General features: G+C 46.2%; 1 protein-coding gene across 1 annotated transcript in view; it reads right to left on the bottom strand.

The window, feature by feature from the left end:
* The window catches only part of Eipr1 (EARP complex and GARP complex interacting protein 1), a 113,720-nt gene that overhangs the window by 73,643 nt on the left and 15,985 nt on the right, over positions 1–24,092 (bottom strand).

The raw sequence follows: 24,092 nt of genomic DNA, 5'->3' as shown, positions 1-24,092 counted from the left end.
TCTGGAGTACCAAACGTTTCTCCAGGAGCCTGCCCACCATCACCTCATCTGACAGACATGACATCCTTCCTCTCCAGGCTGACACCCGAGCTTTGTAGAGTGTTCTAGGGACTAACTTGTCCTTTCCTCTCCAGGTTGACACCCAAGCCCTGTAGAGTGTTCTAGGAACTAACTTGTCCTTTTGCTCTTTCCCAGCAAGGGCTTTACTCTCTTCTTTCCTGACTCTGGCTGCGGGGAGCCCTATCTTCAAGGTAAGAGGCAAATTACTGCTGCTCTATCATCTTCCTCTCAGGGCTTATGGTCTCTTTCTTTCTCAGTCACTCTGCTGGCTTTTCATCACCTTCAGGATTGTGGTTTCAAACAAAGAAAGCCAATTTCAGAGCATCCTTTCTCTCTGTCCTGATGACAGAAGGATAGTGAGTCAAAGGCCTGGAGTAGGTGACTACACTTTTAGTGACCTGGACTAAAGCGTAACAACATGAGGAGGGACAAGCAGCAGGTCCAAAGCCCTCACTACTCAGTCACTCAACTCCAGCACTTCTGACCCTAGAAGCCTCTTGTTCCAGGTTCTCCTAGTGCCTCAATTCTCACTGGCTTCCTCAGCTTCCTCCTCAGCTCTGCCAGTGCTCTATCCGTGTTCCTCTCCATACACACTAGGCTGAGTTCCAAGGCTCTTCTCTACACATCATGCACAAGGCATTCTCTTCAACTCCCCAGCTGGGCTCATATAACCTTGAGCGCAGTGAGAGGTGCCATACGCAGTTCATACCCAGGCCCCACTACTAGGAAACATGGCTCACGCAGCACTTGAGATCTTGACCTTGTCTTGATCCTCAAGTTCTCTCACATCAGACATTAAACATATCATCAGTTGTGCCATTCCTCCTTGCCTCCGTGGCTACCACTCTGGATCAAGCCTCCAACCCCACTCACAGGCAGTCACAGTGGCCCTGCTTACTCTGCTCAACCTGAAATGCCATGTCCTGACCACATGCATTCTCTCTGTCCTCAGAGCATACAGAGTATTTCATCGTGTGTTTGGTACAGCAAGGCCTTGCCTGTTGTTGCTACCTGCTTGGCAGTGGTAAAACATGCCACTGGTCCTCACCCCAATGAAGCTCCATGACCCTGGCCAGTTCAGGGCCTTGTCCTCAGTTCTAGAACACTGCCCAACTCCCCAACTCTCAGCAAATCCTCAGTTGTTGGTGAATGCATGACGCTGACATATGAGATTCACACAAACAGATTGAAGATATGCAAAATACCTTAAAAACAAAAAATCTCAAAACTGATGATTTCTTTGTAAAGATATTTCATTCCTAGATCCTGTGGTGGATTGGGTGTGGGACGTTGGAATTGGGGCTGTCGAATGATCCCAGGCACCAAAGCTGTATGTTGACAGCAAGGTAGTCTTTAAGATCCTTTCCTAGAGGTCATTGGGATTGAGTGTTCCCAGCAGTCCTTGCCTTTGACCGTCTGTCCTGGACACATTGTGTTGGTCTCTTAAGTTGGTGTGGTAGAGCACATGTGGCTGACCTCAGCAGGACTAAGTAACTAAGGGAGAAGCACAGTCAGTGTTTTCCAATAGCCAGCTTCTCAAACTGTGGGTTACAGCCTCCATCTAGGGTCATTCGACTGAATCTACTTTAGCAACAGTAGACGGTTCTAAACACACATCACAAATTCCTTCAAAGTCAAAAGTGTCCTGGATCTAAGGTGTTTCTGCCAGCACTCATCCATGCTACACAGAACAGCATTACCACAGCCTTGACTCTGAACAAAAACATCAAGGAAAGGTGCCTCAAACACATGAGCCCACAATCATGGTTGCAGTTCATGTACTCCACAGGCAAAGCCTTCTGTTCTTCCAAAAGCATGATGGTTTAGTTACGAGGTGAGGAGTCTTTTAGCACTTTCCTACTGCCATTCCTCAACATGCATGGATTAAAGTGTGTTACAGTGCTTGATTATTTTTTAATTGATGTTTGAGTTGCTGATTTGAGTTTTGTGAGAAAAAATTATTCAATGAATTCTGGCTTAGGATTAGGGCAGAAGTTCCAACAATTTCTGAACTGAGGCCAAACATACTTGTACTATGTACTTATACAAAGTGGAGTTTAAAATGAGGCAGGAAAATAGAAACAGAGGGGCTGATAAGATGGATCAGTGAACAGGAGCACATAGTGTTGGTGAAGAAGACCGGAGTCAAAGGCCCAGCACCTTTGAGTTAGGTGGCTCATAACTGCCAGCTCCAGGGGATCTGACATCTGGCCTCCACCCACATGCATGTACACACACACACACACACACACACACACACACACACACACACACACACACCTCTATCAATGGAAAATAAAATGAGGAGGGAGTCCCAGGGATTGGTATGTGAAAGGCAGAGCCTCACGCCCCACTTCTGTACCCCACTTTCACTTTCCTCATTAAGGTAGCAAGTTCCAAAGACCCAAGTTATACAATCCTGGGAGAGGCGGGCAACTATGTGCATGACAGAACTTCTTTTGCACCTTCCCTCCCTTCTGAAGCCAGACCACAAGGGAGATGTGGAACACACCCAAGCCCCTTCCTGGAACCCCACATGCATCTGTGTAAACTTCCTGGAAAGAGACACAGGAGCCTGAGCCCTCCAGGACCTGCCCTCCAGACTCACGTTCTTGCTGGTGACTGCTTGCTCAGCACAAAGTCAGAGAACCCATCAACTCTGACAAACTGAAGACACTCCACATCTTGCAGTGTCAAATACTCAGCAGGCTACAATGAAACAGCAGTGGGAGGTGACCTTGTAGACTTGAGAACTGGTGTCCCAAGCCCAGGGGTCTACTTAAGAAGGCAGAGGCCCTGGTACAATGTCAGGAGTACTGCGGCCTCCTAGAGGCCAAAAAGAAAATGTGGTGCTCTGTGCACTGGTTCTACTACTTTTCCCTTTCTGCTAAGGATTTTTTTTCTTTTTTGAGGCAGGGTCTTTCTGTATATCCCTGGCTGACTTGACACTTGATAGATAGACCCAGGCTAGCCTTTACTCAGAAAAATCTGTCTGCCTGACTTTCTATTAAGTACTTTAATTGTGATGTGGATAAAGTTTTGGCTTATGAAAAGTAAAATGCGGCCAAGATGAATTCTTTGTAAAAATAAACACACTCATTAGCATGCAAATTTAATCTTTAATAAATGGTAAGGCAGTATGTATACCAAAAAAACTTGTACATAATAAAGCTTTAATTTAATACCAGCAAATGTTTGATTTATATGTTTGTCTGATGTACATATACCCAAGCTCATGTGAAAAGGTTGTGAGTGGGAAGTTTGAAGAGCACTGGTCTAACCCTCTAGACCCCCTGACAGCAAGTTCCATGTATTCATGGGTGTGGCAGGTGTTCCTATAGCTGTGCAGGAGCCTGCCTATCTGCTTGGGCTACAGACCAGGGATGAGCAGGGTAACTTCAGCTCACACTTCTGAGAGGGCCTTTATCTGGTACTGGACACTGGAAAGCCAGTGCCCACCTAATGAGCGAAGCTCATACACCAAATGCTATTACTCACAACTGTAGAGACAATGCAGGATCGGGTGAGAGCTCAGAGCAGAGCCACAGCCCCACCCAGCATCACTACACACACTTAGAGGATGAGAGCTTAAGTTTTTATAATTAGGATGCACACCAGTGCAAAATGGGATGCTGTACTATGTGACTATTTAAAAGTTCATTACATACCTGAATGCCTCTGTGTACCCGTGTGCTGGGCACAGAATATCTATAGTGCCTATGCTGTCTGTTTCAAGAGTCATCTAGGATGTGCTAGGTGCTGAATGCATTATGATGTAGATCAAACCTCATTACAAAAGTGATGCTGTATGTTTCAAAAATCCTTTATCTAATGCAATGCGTGGCTCCTAAGATAATGGTTTAAAAAGCAACCAGAATTTTCCATCTATTCATCTTTAGCAAGAAACATGCTTAAAACACATGTGAAGTTATACGATGAGTCTATGGAAGAAGAATGGTCCCAAATCCTGTCTGTGCTCTTCCTGCAATCTGTACAACAAATGTGTAGATCATGATCCTTCTAGAACAGAAGTTATCACATTCAAAGACTCAACCGGTCACCGAATAGAGAGTAAGCCAGACAAATACGCATGCCCTCAGGCAATATCACACAGCGTTCTTCTGCTGACCCAGACACACAGCGTTCTTCTGCTGACCCAGACCTGATTGTGGGCTGCACTAAGGCCGTGAAGCCCACATTGTCCTGCAGCCCCATCCTGGAAAGGATGCCTTACATCAAGACTTGTCCCTTCCGGCTACATGTTAGGAACACTGGAAAAGGCTATTCTCCCAATAAGTAGGTCTACCTGGGAAGTATTCCGATTGAGATGAAGCCAGCACATAGGGTCCACAGGACCCCTGTGAGTAAGACCAGTCCAGCAAGCAGCTGGTTAGTTGTACATTTCTGTTAAAGGTTCATCATCTTAAATGTACATAGTAAACATACGTATCTGGTGCCTTCTGGATCTAGTTCTTCTAGTGCACTGACCAGGCTATAAGGGACAGCAACCTAACCCTGATTCATGCCCTTCCACTTCCTATGTTTTCAGTATATAATGCTTTCTATATATGTGTACTTCTTAAAGAGGCTAAGAAATGTCCCCCAGGGTATTGAGTCTCAGGTTAAAACTGTCACCCAAATCCAAAAGTGACTAATACTTGTACTTTCTCTGATTCTAACAGCCCTGTGATGAATTAAACAGCCAAGCAAGTGCCCTCAATCCCTCCACAACAGCACAGAACAGAAGAAAACAGTGCCAATATCATAATAATTCTAGTACTCCAGAACAACTTAATGTTTAAGACAGAGAAGGGAATAGTTTGCCCGCCACCCCAAAAAAATCAAAATAGACATTACATTATTGGCTTGATCTAGAAGACAAAAATGATTACTTGGAATAAAATAAGCTGATTTTCCACATTAAATAAGACAAGTTATCTTAAACCAATCTTACCAGATGTCCACCTGAAGCACTGGTTTTTCAAGCTCAAAGCAGCCATACTCTTCTGCCACAGTACACCTCATTCCCTTTCCCAGGGGCCCTCTGTTTCCCTTCACTCCCCCAAAGAGCCTCCTTTGAGGAATCATTATCATACCCCAACACTCTGGACTGACTTGATTTGCCAAAGGCTAACCTCAACAACATCTTTGTACCACTCCAGCTCTCCACATGCTTCCTCCACACTCCCAGGACCAGAGGATAGTCCAGAAGGAAAGAGGTAATGAACATTTGTCCAGAGCCTGGCTCTAGGTGGATTTCAGAAGTGCTGGTAAAGGGCAGCACTGAACGGGACATATTGGGAAGAAAAGGTCATATGTAGATCAGAAATGCCCATGGGACAGCCAGCCTCCTATCAGATACTAACATCAGAGGCCAGAGTGGACTGGAACACACAGTCCCCTGTTTCACAGCCTGACAGTCAGCCATAACTGCCCTGTGGCCTTATATGCATCCTAACCTGTATCTACTACTCTGTGCCTGCCCATGTCCAAGACACGTAAGCTAATGAGTGGGAACAAGTTTGGGGATGGGGCTGTGTTCTCTTAACATGCTGCAGGTGAAGACTTAGCTCTTAGATGTCAGCTACAGATGGAGTCAGGCTTCTTAACCACACCTAGCCAGAATGAGACAGCACTGTTCACGTCACACACTTACGAGGCAGTACAGCAGAGCTCAGTGAACAATAGGTGTCTGAGAAATCTCAGTGCCCACCCCCCAACAAGGAATGAAGGGTGCAGCCCCTTCTGTATCTGAGGCTTTGTAATGAGGTAGGTCTGGGATATTCGTGCCTATTATATTACTAGGCCCAACTTCACAGGCAGCCTTGCTACATGGGGAACACAGGCTCTCCTACTCATCCATGGTACAGCAAACATTTCTCAATACAGCTAGTAGCAACTATTTATCCATGCAGCTGTGCCTCAGCTCTGTCACATTATCACCACAGATAATGTGAGCATCCACCCACCTCACCTCAACCAGATCACTGGCACTTCAGTGCTGGCTCTACCCAGGGGATAGCATGCCCTCCCTTACACACACACATACACACACACACACACACACACACACACACACACACACACACACTCACTCACAGGTGCACACACATGCTCACAGGTGCACACACCCAAATACACTGCCACGTGTACAGAATAGTACCACTTCTTAGGTTTGGTCAAATCATGAAGGACAGACACCTGTAAGATGTCCCCCAACCTAGCAGTCTCCATCGTAACAGCACAGGTAGGGGAGTGGTCTGGGCAGTAAAGACAAAAGACTGACTCTGTTCTAGGCTTAGCATCACCACCACCGGTCTGCACCCAGCAATGTGGACCAACTGCAGAAGCACTCAGAGCACAGGGTGACAAACACAATGAATAGTTCAGACCACTCAGTTTCCAACACACTCTTCAACAAAACCTTGAAGCCACACGATACTCAGTGATCCAGGCAGTAGGGCACAGGACACTCCAGTGAACTGGTGGCTCTGGGCAGATCACTGTACAAAGACTGTAAGAAATAGGCCCCTTCTACTTCAGGGCAGAAGCACTCAAATGTCTGCCATTTCTGCAGTTCTACCTGTGAAACCTCAACCAAAGCTTTTTACCTCTCAATTTACCCATAAGCAAAACGAAGGCCCTGGGTTACCATATCTTTTCAGGACACCAAAAGTCTGCTAAAACAACAGCTTCATCTAGTAGGTGTGCTTCCTACCCTTAGGCAGTGGTAGGTGTGAAGCCAGTCTCAGGTCCTTATCAGGCTTCCTTCCCTACATAGGCGCCTACCACCTGCCACCCCCCTGCATCAATGTACTATCACTAACTCTCAGAGGCTTTGTCATAACTGGTTCCTAAAAGGGCTTGAGAGCCTTGTGGGACTCTCTTTCTGTGACCCTGAGGCCTTGCAATGTCCCTGTTCCCACCCCCAGGCACTGTTACATGCCATTTTCTAACTAGCCACTAGAGTTCACACTGAATGGGCTCCAGTGATTCCATCCAAATTCTTTCTTGCCACTACCAATTTCTACCAGAAAGAGGGGGGAGGGGAGGGGGAGGGGAGGGAAGGGAAGGGAAGGAAAAGGAAAGGAAGGGAAGGGAAATGAAGGGAAAGGAAAGGAAAGGAAAGGAAAGGAAAGGAAAGGAAAGGAAAGGAAAGGAAAGGAAAGGAAAGGAAAGGAAAAGAGAGGCAGAGAAATCTGTCTTGGGAATAAGAAAAGTACTGAGGCCTGTTCTCACTTGGGGGGCTAGGACCACCAAGTCTGTTTAGGATAGTCTAGGGAGCCTAGGTGCAGATCAACCTTCCGGGTTTGAAACTGTTTCCATGAGATACAGTACATGACAATAGACATCCATCTCTTTCTCATCTCATTAACAAGGCACAGGGCTTCACCCATGAGCAAGCCATGGGATCTGTATGAATGCTGGGACTTCTCAACCCAAGCTGCTAAACCTGAGAATCTTTCTCGCCTTTCCAGGGAGGCCAGGCTGATCAGCAAGTGGAGGGTAACAGTTGGGAACTGACCAGGGGCCCAACTGTCACCTGCCTAATAGACTAGAACTGTGTTAGAAACAAACAACTCTGAGAAGACATATCTGGTCTGGCAACATTGGTCTAACAGTTCAAAGTTTTTCCTCCCAATTCAGACTGACTAAATGCTGGCTCAGGTGACAAACTGAGGGGTGCAATATAGACACAGTCTCAGCGCCAAGGGAGGGGATAATCAGGTATCTCCCCCAGTGTTTGATTCCATTTACATTACCCAGGCCTCAGCAGTGGCAGGTGTTTGCATTAGAACACAAGGGGATAGGAACAAATGGGTCAAGAGGCCAGGAGGTGGGGCTACACATTAATTAGGATGTGACAGGACCACAGGAAGACTTGGGGAGAGGTAGCTGCCAGATGCAGTGAGGCAGAATGTAGAAGACTTTTTAATGGGACTCCTGAGCCTGCACACACTGCAGCAAAATCTCCAGAGTGTAATGAACTCAAGACACTGCGTACAGAATACTCCCTGGGCGGCCTGAGGTTTCCAGCCATTTGAAAGCCTCTCAGTACACAGCAAGAGAAACCACTTCCTGAACTCCTAGCTCTAGTGTGAAAAGGGCATCCCTGGCAGTACCTAGTAGAAAGATCACAGGTCCTGCTGACTTCTACACTGATGACAGAGCTCACACAAGGCCACGCTAGAGCAGAGAGCTGACTTTAAAAGCAGAAAACAGAACTTGAAACTAGATTGTTGAATCTCCCTGCGTTGTTTGTAGAAGACTGTCTTCCCAGTCAGTCACACAGTGAGCTTCACGTGCTATTGCAGGATGACCTGCTTCATTCAAGGTGCTGCTCCAAATTCAACAGTTTTATCGCACCACCACCTTTCTACTGGCACTAGCTTCTCTTTTCTCTACCTCTCAGCTCCCTGGAAGCCTATTGTATTCATCATGATGGCCACTAGGGGGATTCCCAGGCCTTGGCTCTGAGTCACTGTTCAGCCTTCTCTAAGTACCCATCCTGGCTGATTCTTCCCACCACCCTCCAGCACCACCATACCCCTGCACATGACCCTGCACCAAGGTTACTCTGGTGAACAGCTGCCTGCTGCCTGGCTTTCCCACACAATTTCAAGGGAGGCCAGGACTTCACACTGGCTAGCCTACGGATGTTCCAATATGGCTGTGCCTGTAGCACAATGAATAGAAAGTAGGACAGACTTAATAGCCAAAAGCAAAGTAGGAGGAGGCTCTGAGGAGCCACAGCAAGGGACTTAGCCGCCCCCCCCCCCCCCGCTCCTTCCCCCATGAGGTGCTATGAAGAGAGTCTCAATCAGTCTGGCTGCTGTCTGCCTCACCACAACTTTATAGAAGGCTAATTTGGGGATCTTACAAAGCCTGATGCTGAATATACTTTTCACTTTCAGCAATAATCTGTAAAATATGAGCCGAGAACTGTGGAGCTCTATGGAGGAAAGTAAAGGAAGGAGAGATGGTGTGGTCCTCACAAGACAGAGCATGTGTCATCCACTGTAGATGAGCCATCCAAGAGAGGGCCAAGCCCTTGCCTGGGGTACAGAGATAGAGAGACAACAAGCCAGAGTAAAGCTTACATTTACCACCTTCTTTTACCACCTCTGATGTGCACCAGTACTCAGGCTGGATCACACTGATCTGGTGTGCAGCTTGATTTCAGGTGAGTGTCAAGGGGCCAAGCAGGGGCCTTGGAGGAAATTGGGAGATAATGTGCTCCTGGTGGGGTAGGGAGATGAGGAAAAGGCAGACCTTGCTAGCATGCATAACCCTGGGGTCTCAATTATCAGGTGCCACACCAAGAGCTCGAGTGGTCCCCATCCACAGCTCCAAGCAGGGCATCCTGCCTATCCCTGTTGCACACAATCCCACTCTCCACCAGCCCAGGAGGCCCCAGCAGGAGCACTGAACACAGTCAGTATTTCATCTCCACGGGCGTGCTGTCAGCTCCTGTGGTTCTAATTTCCTGAGGATGTAATGCTGACATGATCTACGCTCTTTCTGTCATTTCACCTTCCTCTGCTGAAAAATTCATGCTGGTTCTCGGGTGGGATGCTCTTGCCCAAGCATAAGGCAGGGATGGATGCTGACCACCTCATATCTGCTGCCACTTGCTGCCCTTCTGCAGCCATGGATGGAGCTCAGACGCTTCTAATTTACCAACCATGTGCCACAGCTCTCTATTGATAGGTGTTAATTTAAAGGACATAACCAACCCATCTTTTGGTCTTCCTGAAGTCCAGTTGTTGAGATTCCCTAGCTTCAAGGCATTGCCTATTCTATTTCTGCCACTTTGTGTTGAGACAAGGGTCCAGAGTGACAGGCAGAAGAGAGCCTGGGGAGGAGGCTAGGCAACCCTAACTTCAGACTGGGGACTTGTCTAGGTTGTCTTGGCCTGCTACTGTTTCTATTCCTGAACCTTTCCTGTTCCTCTCCAGTCCCCTGGAAACAAGCCTGATCCCAAAGGCCCTGGCTCTGTGTTCTGATAAGGTTAGATGATCTCACAACACCCATAGTGCCTGTCCTGGGTCACCTTATCATGCCCAGCCTCACACTGTGAAAGCCTTCAACCCTGTATTGCCTACCCTAGCTCCCTTCACACTATCTCACCTTATACTGCCCCGGAGGCCCAACTTGAGGTGTTCACCAAACTGCCAGTCAACCTCCTTCTATCCACAGGACAGCGCAGTCTGACACTCACTCACAACTTCCCCGGCAAGTTGCCCAAGCATGTCCACACAGCACTCAGCTGTATGGCACAGACCATACAGACAAGAACGTATACACCTCCCCATCATTTCCCACCATCCCCATGTCTTCACTACCACCATCACCTCCCACCATCCTCACTACTATCCCTGCTACCATCATCACCACCACCATCCCTACAAACACCACTACTCCATCATCACTGGCATCCCAATTACCACCACCATCCTCACATTATCCCACATCATCACTACTATGACATTACCCACTCCTCACCATCTCACCCTGCCCCATAACCACCATTTACACCATCACTACCATCATTCCCACCCAAAGCACAACACGCTTCACACTAACAATGAGGCCAAGCACAATGTGAACTCACAGACAACAGTCATACCTGATTTTTCAGACTCAGAAACTAAGTCATGAGTCAGATGCATGATTCAGTCAACAGTGTCCTTTGAATATAAAAGTGGTCCCATAAGTTTCTACTAGAACTGAAGAGTTTCTGCCACCTAGTGATTACTATTTCCACCATAATGTCACAACAAAATACATTACATATTTGCAGTGGTACTGGTGTGAATGAAGCCACTGAAAAGCCAGTCTATAAAAAATCACAGCACATAAACCCATATATAGTGCATAGCACTGGATAACTATCAATTATGGTACTGGATTCTAAACTTACTTTACTCAGTTTCTACTGTTATTTTTTTAGTGTGCTCCTTCATTTATTTTTTTCCTTAAAATTCAGAGCCAACTTTAGAGCTGTGGAGTTTTTGTTTTTATGTACCTGTAATCCAGCAATCAGGAGGCTGAGGCAAGAAGATTCTGAGTTTGAAACCAGCCTGGCTTCAGCCAGGGCTGTATTAGTGAGTTCTGTTACAGGTCACTATGAACTACCTAAGGAGATCCTGTCTCAAACAAACTAAACTAAACTAAACTAAACTAAACTAAACTAAACTAAACTAAACTAAACTAGACAAAAATCCCATATCAGCATGCAGTGCTCTCAGACTTGCTCCCTTGGTATTATGAGGTCTGTTTCTCTTTGTATTAGGAGTGATGACCCTCACCACCCAGGTCTCTGTACATAAGCTCTATGCCCTTTGTGCAGAAAGACAGCCCGAGCAACTTGTTTCTCAGATTTTCTCAGAGTACATCCCACCTTCTTGCAATGTTTGGACTGAACCTTACTCACTTCTCATAGCCTGCACATGCATGGTTCATGAACAGAGATCCCTTCCTCAAGGTAACTGCTCATCAGTTTCAAGTTTTTCTGTCTTAATTGGGGTTTCCTTTTCACAAGAAAGTCTTTTAATAACTGTTTTCTCCCTCAAGAGCTATTACAGAAATAACTTCAAGCCAAAGACCACAGAGGAAGCTTCACAGCAGACACTGGCTGTTCAGCCAGGCTCCTTCACTCTGGAATCCACTTCACCCACGAGGCTCCACCTTTTCTGGTCACAACACCTTGCCATACTCAAGAGAGAACCTACAGTGAGCAGATCAAAATGCCCGTAGTAAATACAGTGTGGCCTGCAGGATGTCACTTCTAATCAGAAACACAGAGCAGAATGTGTGCAATCTGGGGACCCATGTGTGCTCTGCACAGGGTATAGGGGCCTATGTGTGCTTTGCACAGGGTATGGATCACAGAACCACAGGAATGCAGAAGTGGTGATAGGTAGACTGCCTCACCTCTGGTGTGAGAACCTAATGAGGACAGAAGGCCCCTTCCCAAAGCTCCCCATAAATAACAAATAAAAAAGACATCACGGCTGTTACAGATGGACATATGTTAAAGCCCCAAGTCCCAGGTGACCATGTATGGAGACAAGCTTCTAGGAAGAATTAAGGTTAAATAAAGTCACAGGGTAGAGCTGTGACCTGACATGACTGGTATCCTTATAAAAGACAGGCAAAAGAGAATACAGAGGCAAGAGTGCTGAACATACAAGCCAGAGAAGGCCATGGAAGACATGAACTGCTAGACTGTCCTCTTGGACTTCCAATCTGCAGACCCATCAGGGAGTAAGTCTCTGTTGTTTAAACCCCATCCACGGAGGGCTGCTGTACAGCAGAGAGGACCAGCACCTTTGTGAAAGGGTACACAATACTTGGGGAAAGGAACCACCTCAAGGCCACCTTCCTAATGCAGAGCCAGGCCTCTAAAAGTCAGGAAGACTGCATGCTCCTACTCTGTATCACCAAAGCAGAAGTGTAGATGCTTCGGGAGAGGTGAAGGCCAAGGACAGAGAACAAGTACCAGGCTGTGGGCAAGCACAGCAAATGACCCATCTGGAGTGGAGGGAGGAAACAGGAGGAAACAGGCACAGTGTTTTTTATGATCTTACTGGAAAAATTAATTCAGATTGGGTTTTGTCAAAGCACCCCCATGGGCTGAGACCAGGAGGAAGGACTATAAACAAAGCACACTGATAAATGGCAGAACACCGAGCTTTGAGGGGCGTACGGGGTGCTCTGGGACCAGGCCTTATTTAACATCTTCATTAGTGATCTGGAAGGAGCAGTAAACAGCACATTAATTACACATCCAGATGATTCTGAATTTGGAGGTGCTGCAGAAAGTCAATGAGGACAGAGAAATGACGCAAGTGGGACACAGAGGCCTTTGCGAGAAGCATAGTTAGTATCCAGGGCTCAGGCTCACATAAAAGAGAATGATAAGAACACTCTGCTCTGAGTCAACATCTACTGTCCAAGTAGCATTGTCTGGGCAGATGCAAGTCAAGCCTTCCCTACCCACAACTAAACAGTAAAAAACACCAGCACTTAAACAAATGCTACAGTCCAAAGTCTCCTTGACTGTTGTTACTCAAAAGACTCAGGTCTCCTGCAACACAGAATCTCCAAGCTTGTGTGAGATCCACACTAAGCTGAGTTCACTGTGATACCCAGGTGCCAAGGTGAGCACCCAGAAAGAGAATAATTAGGACTCTTTAGATTTAGTCAGAAAGACAATACTTGAGTCCCTAGAATTTTATTCCACCCTAAAGATATAAAAAGACACATGTCTAATACCTTTGAACTCATGACCTCTGAACTCCAATATGTAAAAGTTACTACAAATAAAACATGAAGTAACAGTTACAGCTCAATTCCACAGGCCCACAAAAACAGTAAGAAATACAATGTCTATTTACAAAAGGTGCATCCCAGAAGCAAATCCTTGAGGCCTGTGCCATTGTGCCAAATGCTGTTCTTCTGGAACAACAAATTCAGAAGGACCAAAATCACAAACATACTGCTCTGGAAAAATTATAAAATTACTTTTCAGAAGACATTTATTTACATCTTAAAAGAGGTTTATTGGTAGAAAAGGAAATCATGGAAAATACGACATCAGTCACACTGTGACAATAAAGTCACATATTTGTGCAAAGCATAAACCCTCTGGGATAACAGCAGTGACGAGTGAAATAGGACACTCCTAGAGAAAGGCACAAAGGGAAAAGCTGGTGACTATGTACAGAGCTGTGCAACAACAGACACCATGAAAGCCATGACCAACAAGTTCCGTCCTCAGAGGAAACAGACCAGTCACACAGTAAGTCGCCTTCACAAATGCACATGCTGAAAAGCCGTGCACACAGAGCACACAGAGCAATGCTGCACAGTGAACCTTTCTGAGTCAGACTGTCAAGGAAGTATAAAGCAAGTGAGACCTGCCTTACGGTCCTCATACCACCTGCACTCCCACCAGGGCAAGGCTGTGAAGACAATATACAAAATACAATGTTGCAGGGAAGGCAGTGGACAGCCACTTGAGTGTGGGCCATGAGACCTAGCTGACCCACCAGAGCAGGAGCTCTAATCTGATTCTCAGTGATGGAAAGTCTGCCATCCTCAGGGCCTGGCCCCTTCAAAGCACACTCTCATGCGTTTTTCTACCTGGCAGATTGGGATCCCAAACCCAGCACCCTTGCCATCTACACAGGAACTTCTGTGGACAAGCTCACAGACACACCGAGATGCTTTCTAATCCTGCTACACCTACTCCTGCTGCATAGCCTTTTCCAGTGGTAATGCAGGATTGGGATAGTTAGTACTCAGGATCTCCATCTTCAAGACCGCAGCACATAACTGTAATCAGTACAAGCCTCCTGCCTGACGGCACCTGTCCTAAAGCTAAGCTATCTTGTGCTGCTTGCTTAAGTCACTAGTGATTCTTCAGTGGGGAAACAGAAATGAGAACACAGGAACAGCTAAGCAAGACACATGTATGTAATCCCAGCCTTCAGAAGGCACAGGCAGGAAGATTGTCCATGTGAGGCCAGCTCGGTCCACAAGACAAACTCTCTTCCGAAAAACAGTCCACTGGCTAGACATGTAGCTTGGTGAAAGAGTATGCACCTAGCATGCACAAGGCCCTGGGTTCTTTCCACAGTTCCATCAAAACCAAAAAACAGGGCCAACAAGATAGCTCAGTTAAGGTACTTGCTGCCAATCCTGATGACCTGATTTGCATCTCACAGACCCACGTGGTAGGAGAGAACCAACTCCACTATATTGTCCTGATTTCCATCCACGTGTGAGCATAGCATGCAAGCACGCAAAACACACACACACACACACACACACACACACACACACACACAACACACACACACACACACACACACACACACACACACACACGCACTCCAAAATTTGTGATCAGATAAAGCATTTGTCTTCATGTCTGACACTGCAGAACTGAAAAGTATCATTGTGTCCTTGTTGCCACCACCATTTTCATTGTCATTGTGAGGCTTTCTTGTGTGTAAAAGAATGATAGAAATGATGAAAGTCATGTGACTTGTCCAAGTAACCATGAGCTGAGCCCCAAGTATCCATAGACTCCTGCTCACTGTCTGTGCCTCTCAAAGCTGCTTCAGTCAGGCCACTCTGTGGTCTTCCTCCCTTCGCCAAACAATGCTATCCACTCTAGGTGGGGTCACAGAGCCATTTAGACTTTTTGTCCACAAACGTCAAGAGAAAAGGAAATGAACTAGAGATAGGGAATTTACTTCTTTATGCTCTGTTTATCACTAACTATTGATTAAAATAGGCAGCATTGAAATTTTAAAGAGAATAAAATGTAGGCTATTCGTACCCAAAAGGAAGCATCATCCAATTAACATGATGACACAAGGACTGCTTCCCAAATCAGTCACAGGAGCCTGAGTAAGTTGACCCGGTGTGCACAACATGTGGACGTCTTATCTCTCACCACAACAAAGTGATGTCAATGAATCAATACTATACAAACTCCAAACCAAAAGAAGTCTAAGAACAGTCTTCCAATGTTCACACATGGACTCATTTAACTCACCATCCATCTCAGTGTCTCCCAGAGCAGTCATCTTCAGCACACAGCAATGCCAGAGGACGCAGCTCAACCAATGTGACATTGGCTCATCCCAGAAAAACTAAAACTCATTAGATAAGGTAATGAAATCCTTGCTAATTCAGTCAGGGATAAGATGAACATTAAAATGGCTCAAAGTCTTTATCACCTAGTGACGTCACAGCACAACACATTAATTATGTGAGTACTGTTGCTGGTCTGGGAGAGCATGCCACATACAACTACATACTCTAGTGATAATTAACTGTTACTGGTTTACATATTTACCTCACTAAGCTTTGATCTACTTACCAAGGAACAGATACAGTGTTAAACAACCTACACATGTTAGTGGGCAGTAGCATTTGGATTACACCATTCTTTCTTGAGCTAGTTAGCCTTAAGGTTTTCTGTACTTGGTCCTAACAGAAGCAGCCTATATGAGATCTGTCAGGCCACACCATCTAGTGTATGTAAGCACTTTCTATGATGCTATGACAAACTTACCTAGCCACACAATTCTCAGAATGTGCTGTGTTATTAAGTAACATGCTGCATTTAAGTTTAAGCTTAAATACAAAATGTTTCATTTCAAAACACATTGTACTTGGAAAACTAGTATGAAATTGCAGACAAGGTCTGGCAGCGCTGAGACACTCACATTCAACATCTGAAGAAGGCAGGGACTCTGAAAATAAGCCTGCCACCACAGACTAGTCGGAAGGGTGCCTGGGAGCCCCAGCATGTGAGGAGCACCAAGGGTCTCCAGAGAGACAGGTCCTCAGCAGTAAGCTATTGATTCTTCTCTCTTTTTCAAAGAACCCTTTCTTGGCCCAAGATCATGAGAAAAGCTAGCCCTGCCATTTCCAAGTATATACTACCTTAAAACAAAGTTGGTATTCAGTCTTAATATCTGCTCAGCAAGCAGGAAGGGAAGTAAGCAAAGACAGAAGCCAGCGAGCTTCAGAGATATGCAGCAGAGCCCTGCGTGCAGCCAGGCATCCTCTGGTCCCACATTTAATTAGCATCCCCTCGACAGTGATCCTCATGGACTCTAATTGTTCTCCCTACCTCTCCCGGGTACCATTCTCAAAGGACTCTTGATCATTTCATCTTAGAATTCTGGTTTTATAAAGAGAAGTCTTAAGATACTCTCTACCCAGGAAACCCTTTTTCTCTTAGCTCATTTTCACCAAGCAATCATTTAAATTGAAAAATGTAATTCTTTTCTAATGTGGCACAGAGATAAAGAGGAAATGGTGGCTTTTAACAGGCAGCTACATCCTGGCCCATAAATGTGTCCATTACTATAATCAAAGCACCTAGGGTACTGGGGTCAGCAGGGTCTCATGGACCACCTGCCTCAGCAACTCCATGCTACAGATAAACAAACTGAGCCAGGGACACTCACGCAGGAAAGCCCCTGGAATGTCCCTCCAACACTCCTCTGAAGAAGCCACAAGCTCAACAGCAGGAGACACAGATGTACTAGTCATGGGTTAACTTCCCTCCCCAGCACTGCAGGAGCATGCATTTCATGGATCCACACACAAGCTCAAGTGACACCGCCTCTGACTCAGAGTGGGTAGTTACCTTATCTCATGAGAAGATAGAGCATTTTAAGCAAACCAAGCAACTGGGATTGCTGCCGGCCACATCTGTCTGCCCCTCTGGACCACACAGTCTGGAACCCTGTACTGGGACTGTGTGTCCTTCTCTCTCTGTCCTAGACATTTCAACTACACCTTCCTCACAGACCTGTCACAGGGCTTACATCCAAGCAACTCCGTTTACCTTTGCTGACTATACAGACAGCCATGTGGTGTTCCACAAAGACTCAGCTCCTCCACAAGGACTATATTCCATTCATCCTAACAGAGCAGGGGTACTGGGATGTAGCTGGGGAACTGAAGATGCAGGATGCCATCCTGGGAGAGCAGCCCAGGCTTCAGACTGTCATCCCTTCTAATACATACCTGTCTTTCCTCTGGAAAATAGGAACTATGTAACTTGTCAAATGGCTACCTCTGTGTGAAGAGCAAGGCATATATATGCACAGTGCTGCACTGAGTACCTGGTGCTAGGACTAAGGTGCTCCTGGTGCTGGGACTGAGGTGCTCCTGGTGCTGGAACAGAGGTGCCCCTGGTGCTGGGACTGAGGTGCTCCTGTGCTGGTTTGTGTGCAATGCTCACCAAGGACAACTTTAAACTCTCACCAGATTTGAAGAGCAGGCAAAGGTACAAAAATTAACTTGACAGTACTGATGTTAAAATAATGCCAGGACTATGAAAACATTGCCTAGCACAACAAACTGCACCAGTCACCACTGGGGTTCTCAAAACACTCCATGCAGACAGCTATCCCTGATCTCAGCAGCTACAAATAGTCAAGATGGTCCTCCCTGTCTTACAGGCAAGAGAACTGGGGCTCAGAGGCAGCAAGAACCTACTCTCAGAGTTGTGCTAATATGTAAAATGGTATCCTTCCCTTCTGGCCTAAATCCTTCTTATAACTGGCTGCTGCCTTTGGGAACATGGTTGATACCACCTGAGAATGACAGAGTGGATATCTCAGGCCAGATCAGGAATCTTCACAGCTATTCTTAGAACCAACTCCAACTTCATCTTCTCTTTGAGGGATGGTGACCAAACGGGATATCATTTCTATAACAGTCTGCTAAGTGTGGATGCTTAAAAAGCTCATCTTCAGACTCTGAACTCAGGTTCCATTCACAAGCACAGGCAGGCCCAACATCACAGCTGCACTGTTCCAGGGGACAAGGTGCCAAGCACTTCTGATACTGGTGGATGACACTGCTCCACCAGGAGAGATTATGGGCTCAAAGCCCTAGGCTCCTGGTCACATGTGCTCCTCAGAGTGCCAGACAGTGGGGAAGACTTCTGCCAGCCACTTGTTACTGTAGCTGTTCCAGCAAGCCAGGGAGGTCACAAAAGGAGGGGCACTCTAATGACAACTCTGGCACTGATATGCAGAGGAACCAGGACTCCCAAATCTGAGGAAGTGCAGAAAAACAGTCACATAGCAAATCTTCCGCTCACACTTGAAGTTCTTTCATGACTATGTCCTCCCCCATCCTATCCAGAACACAGCAGCCATCCTATTCTCTGGAGCTCACCAACAGGAAGGAAGAAAGGAAAGGAGGAGGGGAGGGGAGGGGAGGGGAGGGGAGAGGAGAGGAGGGGAGGGGAGGGAGTAATGAATAAAATGCATCTTGACAAGACTATGTCTTTACAAACTATGAGGTATTTACCTAACAGATCTGAGTGGTCCTCAGTAGTCTTGTGTTTTATTCATGAGATTCCTGTGAATTCTGCCCTCTGCTTGCTAACATATATAAATGCATTTTATACTATAAATAATCCTTCCGTTGCCTAAAATCAATACAGTTGGAATTAGAAAAAGCTATACCAGATCTACCCTATGGATCTGGCCCCCACTCTGCAGCTGCCCCAAGAGTTCTGTGCCCACCTTTAGACATTCTTGTTACAATCACAGAAAGAATAAGGTGTGCACATGGTGACCTAGAGGGCAAAGGTACACCATATTCCAGGTTCTTGACAGTCCACCTACCATATTCTAGCCATCCCAAATACTAACAGTCCCCTAGTATTGAGAAACCATCTATGAATTCCTGTGATTTAGGAGTCAGGAATCAAATTCTCTGCAGATCTGTGGCAACCCGTAAATGCACACTGGTCACGAGAACACAGATGGCAGGAGTAAATTCAGGTCTTAGACATGTCTTCCATGCAAGTTCTGAAGAGTCAGTGCATACTTCTAGAAGGGTCAGAAGAAAAGGTTTCAGGAATGGCACATGGCCGTTCAGAGCAGCAGTAAAGACTGAGGCCACCAGCACACATAATGTGGAGACCCTGTGATGGGCCACAAACAAGGACACAGTGTCAGGACAAGGGTGCCCTCTACTGACTGTGAGATCGCTGCTACATGGGTATCAGCAAGGACAGTGTCAGCAGGGGCAGAACACACACCACACACTCACACACACACACACACACTCAAACACACACACACACACACACACACACACACACACACACACTCGCTTGTGTCAATGGTATGGGTGCACCTGTGTAAAAGAACACCATAAACACGAATACTACACACAGTTCACATAGGGACAGTATGAACACACACAATACATTCTAATTCAGAAAAATAAAAATGCTTTTAAAGCAGGATAGATAGTTGGGGCTGCAGATATGGCACAGCAGTTAAGAGAGCACTTGCTGCTCTTTCAAAGAACTGGAGTTCAATTCCCACCTATCTTGAGAGCTCATAACTGCATGTAACTCCAGCTCCAGAGGCTCTGGGGTCCTCTTCTGGTTTCTGAGGACACCCACACACATGTGGCAGACATTCAGAGACACACACATGTACATACAAAGATAAATCTTAAATAAACACATAAAACAGCAGTCTTTTCACTGACACATGTGCTTTCCTTGTCCCGTGAACTGTATGAAAATCTTGTAAGTAAACACAAACCTTGTAAGTGAACATGAAGCCAACCCAAGAGGCAAAATCCTCATAAGGCTTAAGTGGAAACATGTTTTGAAAGAGGCAGACTACAAGAAGGCCTGGCAGACCAAAGGCAATGATCCATGAGTGCATATCAACTCTGCCTCTACTTGAGTGCCTGAACTCTTTCCAGATAACAGTGATGCCACCTTTAGGATGATCAATCAATCAATGCCTGTCATCTCTCCCCACTGTCCTCATGGCCCACCATCAATTTGATACCATGTGCTAAGTAGTCATAAGTTCTATGTATCTTCTACTATGGAAATATCTCCACTTTGCTCATAGGGACACATGCTCCTTCAGGGCTGGGGACACAGCTCAAAAGGAAGAGGATTTGCTTTGTATGGGTGAGGTCCTGAGTTCAGTCCCCAGGACTGCTAAAAAAAAAAAACCTGATTAGAGCAAAAAGGTAGGGCTGACCTTTTATATCTTCATGATGCAGCCCCAAGCAGCACCCTAAGTTTAAAACATCTGTTTTGGTCTTTACAGGCAATGGCTAAATACAGACCCAGTACCCAAACCGCTCTGGATAACCTGGGACAATACACAACCTGAGCACCGACTGCTGCTGACAGCAGTATCCACACCAAGATTCCTACACAAGGGCATGCTGCTCTATGGGCATTCCATGTCTAACTCTCTTCTTAACTCCCTTCCCATGGTTCTCTCTCGATCTTCTCAGTCAGATCCACTCAGAATCTAGCACACAAGTGAAAGGGGACACAGGCACAGACATGAGGACACAAAGCTTGCTGTCTTCAGCCTTTTGATCTACTTCTCGGACCGGTCCGCCCTACCAGCTATGTACTCTGAGACACATCTAAGGCCTCAGCCTTCACTCAAAGATGCTATCCCTCCCACCACATCACACTGGAGAGCACAAGGGCTGGGCTTCTCTACAAACATACACACTAACAAATGATCACGTGGAAACCTAGTAGTTCATGGGTAATGTGCATATACAAAAAAAAAAAAAGACACTTGCATTCACTTGCAAAGTACAATTGGCAGTTCTCACTGAGGAGGCTGTCTATATGCAGTCACACATGGCAGAGCTATGACCTGTAAAGCCAAGGTTTTCTAGAGGCACCTAGCCCCATGATGGTGACTGTTACCACAGATCATTTGAGTAGACTGGGTACACCACAAAGCATGGCTTCAAAGAGCAAAGATCTAAGGAGCTCAAGTTCTCCAGCTCCTGCTGGCTGCACTGAGAACTTAGCATTCTAGAAAACAGTGCTGCCTGCAGACCAAACCTGCAAACAGCATTCCTGGAAGTCTGACTTACATGCTGTCAAACTGCCTCCTTCCTAGAGACAGTGACAGATAAGGATAACACTGCATGGTGGGCCAGACTGCCTTCAACATTTAGTGGAAGAGCTAACCTCTCAAAGACTCGACATAAATGGAAGGAAGTGATGCCCATGGCAACCAGTCAGCACTAAGACTTCCTTGTCAGACCAATTTGCTACTGCCAGGTGAGCAGCTCAAATAACATCAGCCCCATAAAGCCTGAGGAGCTGGTAAGGCCCAAGTGGAGAGCCAGATAATCTGACATTCAAATCCAGAAGCCCTAGAAACCAAATTATACCCACAATCAGGGCTCACAACAAGACTCCAAATCCACCTAACACTTGCCAGGGACTCAGTAGAATATCCACTAAGCCACCAACATGTACTCTGGAGCCTGGGAGCTGACAGTGCAGTCCCAAAGCCCATCTCTTTAACAGTGAGTGTATGAAGTTGTACAGCGAGTGCTGTGGTAGCAAACCCCTCCAGTGGGCAGCTGCTCCGGATCCCAGCAATTAGGAAACTTAAGGAAGAAAGTCAAAAAGAAATGTAGGTAAACTGAAATGGAATAGATTCCACAGGTGTTAGTCTACATCCAGCACCAAGGCCGAGCGGGAACTGAGAAGTGCTGACATGCTGGCAGAAGACATAGCCAGGCTGTCTCTGTCTTGGCCTACGGTGTGAAGCTAGTCCCTCAACACTGGTCGCCAACAGACGGGTTACTGTGAAAATGTGAGGAGAGAGAAGTAATTTGAGAAAAGAGCTGTTGAGAGGCTGACCTCAGGTCAGCTTGGAGAATGGCATGGAAGTGTGGCTAAGAGAGTGAGTCTATGGAAGACGGTGAGCCTATGGAGGACAGTGAGTCTAGGGAGGAAGGTGAGATTATACAGGATGGTGAGTCTACGCAGGATGGTGAATCTATGGAGGAAAGTGAACCTAGAGAGGACAGTGAGTCTGTGGAGGACAGTAAGTTGATACAGGACAGTGTGCCTGGGAGTAGAGTGCACCTGAGAGGAAAGATAGCCGTAAGGTGAGAAGAGAGAGATTGCAAAATGTCTGGATTATATAGAAAGGGATCAGACCTGGGTATGCCAGGTAGGGTCTGAGGGATTCCTGAGAAAGAACCTGGAGGACAGGTCTGCTTTGACATATAAAATATGCACTTCAGTCCCTTGTCTGAAACCAAGCACGTATAAGGAGAGAAAGTGGAGGCAGAATGCTGAAATGGATGTGGCAGCCATGGAACAGAGGCAGCAGTCATAGTGAGGTGACTAGAACAGGTTGCCTTCAGAGGTAAGTAGAGTCCGCTCAAGTGACATGAGTCAGTATTTACATTACTATTTGATCCAGCATCAGGGAAGGAGTATAACACATTCACCACCTCACACACACCAATGTGAAGACATATGGGAGAACTGTGTCCCTAGAGACAGAGCAGCAGACAGACTAACACCTCCTAGAGCAACTCAGTGAAGATAGGAGAGGCTGGTTGTGATGGTTTGAATAAGAATATTCCCAAGGGTCATCCATATGACTGCTTGTCCACAGTTCGTGGAACTGATTGAAAAGGATTAGGAGGAGTGGCCTTACTGAAGGAAATATGTCATTGGAATTGGGGTTTGAAGCTTCAAAAGCCCACACCATTCCCAGATAGTCCTCTGCCTCTTCCTCTCTGTCTGCCTGTCTACCTCTCAGTTTCTCTGACTGTCTCTCTGTCTGTCTCTGTCTGTCTCTCTCTCTGTCTCTCTCTCTGTCTCTCTCTCTCTCTCTCTCTCTCTCTCTCTCTCTCTCTCTCTCTCTCTCTCTCCCTCCCTCCCTCCCTCCCTCTCTGCCTCTGCCTCATGGTCACTGTTTCAAGAGGTAAGCTCTCAGCTACTGCTCCAGTGCCATGCTTGCCTGCCTGCTGTCATGCTCCCTGACACAGTGGTCATGGATTTACCCTCTGAAACTGCAAGCACACTCCCACGTTTCCTTTTTATAAGTTGTCTTGGTCAAGGTGTCTCATCACAGCAATAGAACAGAAACTAAGACAGGAAAATTCGATGAGAATGTCTTTTTTTTTTTTTTTTGGTTCTTTTTTTCGGAGCTGGGGACCGAACCCAGGGCCTTGCGCTTCCTAGGCAAGCGCTCTACCACTGAGCTAAATCCCCAACCCTGCCAATGCGAATGTCTTAAACAAATGGAGTAACACCATGTAAAAGCTAAAAGTAAGAGAGGTGTGTTAGCAGGCATCTATAACCAAAGCATATGGGAGTTTTAGTCAAGAAGGTTAAGATTCAAGACCAACTTGAACTATATACACATTCCTATCAAGAAAGGAAGGAAGGGAGGGAGGAAGGGAGGGAGGGAGAGAGGGAGAGAGGGAGAGAGGGAGGGAGGGAAGGAGAAAAGTTTCAGTGAATTATGGCAGGAAAAGACCTTTCATCAAACATTTTTTTAAAGTTTTTTTTTCAAAGATTTATTTATTATACATTGTAGTCTTCAGACACACCAGAAGAGGGCATCAGATCTCATTACAGATGGTTGTGAGCCACCATGTAGTTGCTGGGATTTGAACTCAGGACCTCTGGAAGAGCAGTCAGTGCTCTT

The sequence above is a fragment of the Rattus norvegicus genome, chromosome 6 (assembly GCF_021556685.1).
Source record: "Rattus norvegicus strain SHRSP/BbbUtx chromosome 6, alternate assembly SHRSP_T2T, whole genome shotgun sequence".
NCBI lineage: Eukaryota > Metazoa > Chordata > Mammalia > Rodentia > Muridae > Rattus > Rattus norvegicus.
This window is presented reverse-complemented; position numbering and strand designations above follow the sequence as displayed.